The 2544-nt window shown below is 44.6% G+C and overlaps 1 long non-coding RNA gene across 2 annotated transcripts; it reads right to left on the bottom strand.

Annotated features, from left to right (window-relative positions):
• Positions 1-404: 404 nt before the first annotated feature.
• Positions 405-2273, bottom strand: LOC137906908 (uncharacterized). 2 transcript variants are annotated; one of them, XR_011105908.1, is made up of 4 exons: positions 2150-2273; positions 1307-1440; positions 1148-1232; positions 405-1011 (listed from the first exon to the last, which is right to left on the bottom strand). It is a non-coding gene; the product is annotated as an uncharacterized lncRNA (long non-coding RNA). The 2 variants fall into 2 exon arrangements; XR_011105907.1 differs by having other exon boundaries at positions 1148-1440.
• Positions 2274-2544: the final 271 nt, after the last annotated feature.

Genomic DNA, 2544 nt, shown 5'->3' with positions numbered 1-2544 from the left:
AGCGGGGGTAGCAGGGTAGGCCTGGGGCCTTGCCTGGGCGGGGTGAACTGGACCGGTCCACTTCACCCCGCCCAGGCGGCCCTGGGCCTACCCTGCTACCCCCTCTCTATCCCATTCCCGTGGTGGGATTTGAAGCCGGGGCATTTTGAACTTTTCAACATTTATACCAACTATTCCCCCACCCCCGTGCACACACCGACGCACGCACTCATACACTATGGACAATTTGGAGTAATCGATTCCCCTAAATCGCATGTTTTTGGAGGTGGGCGGAAGCAGGAGAACCCCGACGCAGACGCGATTCGAACCCAGTACCATCTGGCTGTGAGGCCAGCATAAACTCGACCAGCTGATAACCAGCCATTAACAAATTCTCAACACCAATGATGACATCACAGACAATCTGAATGTAAATATACATACTTTAATCTCATGTCCACAAATAATCAACAACAAACCTAACTGCAGACACAAATTGCATTGATCCAAATATAGACATTTTGCCAGCTGAAATATATTACATTTTAAAAAAGGTCCAAATATTTTAGATCTCCAGTACTGACACAATACCACCGTAGTACTCATTCAGTACTGCCCCAGTACTAATAGAGTATTGATGTTAACAAACCTCTTGAAAATATAAGCTGCCCGTTATGGGCTTTTCTTCCGAGCAGTTCAGATCAGCAATACGAAGAAAATGTACATTTATATTTCTATCCACCTGGTTCACGTTTCACATCTAACACTGTAAAAAATAAAACAGCAAATACACTGCAAAAAAAACCCATGTGTTCATTTGGCCTTTGGTTTGCTGACAGGATGTGATGTCACAGATCACACATCCAAGCCTCGTATCAGAAAGTCTTTGAGAGCACCGAGTCGCTCCACCAGCATCACATCCACGTCTGACTCGTCCCCATGAGGGACGCTGCCATTGCACTGACGGAGAGATGCTTTCCGCTTCCTGGGGACCATGGTAACAGGAAGTCCCGCCCCTGAAGTCGACAAACACTTTGAAAAAAGAAGTGTGAAGAACAAAATGATGAAAAGAGAAGTGCCACCTCTATGTAGTAATAATGAATACAACTGCGTAGTTAGAAATAAAATACAAAATAACACAAAGGAGGGACATAAATAAGGAGACTACCGTCGCTTTATCATGCTCTCAATACATTTCCCAACCCCCCTTGCAGTCTCTTCCTTTTCCAGGGCTGAGTGAAGTCAGGAAACTTCTGAAGGACAACAAAAAGGCAGTGAGTTCCCTCGCTCAGCTGGTCTGCGTGGAAACAGAAGTTCTCAAACGGACTTTCCATCCATCAAAACGACATCATCGTCAGCCGAAGGCCGAGCTGGATGCGGCGTTGCCATCGCCGCCCCCAAGCCCTGCCGCCTGCCATCGCTGTCCTTCAGGGTCAGAGGTCGACTCAGCATTTTTGAGGACTGTGAGAGAGACAGAACATCCAATGACAAAAACAACAACAAAAAGAGTTCTGGGCCTCCAGCCGAGGAAGGTTGAAGTCACCTGAAAGTTGTTTGTGCCATTTGCTCCACGCACGCGCACACACACACACACACGCACACACACACACGCTTAAAGAGAAGTTGAAGAAGCCATTTCTGGAGAAACCATCTCTGAACAGAGGAGGAGGATTAAGACACCGTATATTATTATTGTAGAATCTTCCTAACACCAAATCTGTGTACGTAACAAGTGTAAAATCTTTTTAACCTGAATATTTGTCTCGTAATTGCACTTCCGGTTAGATGCTAAACTGCATTTCATTACCCCCCCCAGCCACACCTGGGTGCAGCTCAACAGAAGAGCTCACCTGAGGGTGTCTAATTTCTCTCGCGGCTCAGAATCCCATAAACATTCCTACAAGTTAATTCATCGTCATTTGACGAACAGGAGTTCCTTTTTTTTTTTTGGCCTTATTACTTTCTCACATCGGTCTTTTTTATGTGACATGAAACAAAGGGACACTCACAGAAAACGAGCGGTATTTAGGATCGGCGTGAGAACAAAACAGAAAAAAGGGATTTGGAGAAAATACAAAGGCTGCTCGAGCTAGCTGCGCCTAGCCACCGTTAGCATACTATATTACGCGTGAATCGGTAAAAATGTCATAAATCGGGAAATTCATCTTACCTTTTCAAAGCCTTCGGATTCGTTTGGTCTCCTCTAACTCCTCTTATCTCATTTTAAGCGCTTTCGACGCTAGAGAATGCCAAACCCGGCCGTGCGGTCCGGTGCAAGACACACTTCTGACGTCACTAATGCCCGGCGTTAAATAGCGGAAGTCACAATCACAATGATGGAACTTCCGCTGAAAGTTTCAAAATAAAAGTGTTAGTCTAGCGCAGTGTTTCCCAACCTTTTTTGAGCCGCGGCACATTTTTTACATTTACAAAATCCTGCGGCACACCCCCAACCAAAATGACACAAAATGACACTCTAACAGTACATATTAGATTAGATGACCTTTATTATAATACATATAATTAATAATAAAGTTTTTTTTATGTATTCATACTTATTTATAC

The sequence above is a fragment of the Brachionichthys hirsutus genome, chromosome 2 (assembly GCF_040956055.1).
Source record: "Brachionichthys hirsutus isolate HB-005 chromosome 2, CSIRO-AGI_Bhir_v1, whole genome shotgun sequence".
Taxonomy (NCBI): domain Eukaryota; kingdom Metazoa; phylum Chordata; class Actinopteri; order Lophiiformes; family Brachionichthyidae; genus Brachionichthys; species Brachionichthys hirsutus.
Note: the sequence above shows the minus strand (reverse complement) of the source record. Positions and strands in the feature narration are given on the sequence as shown.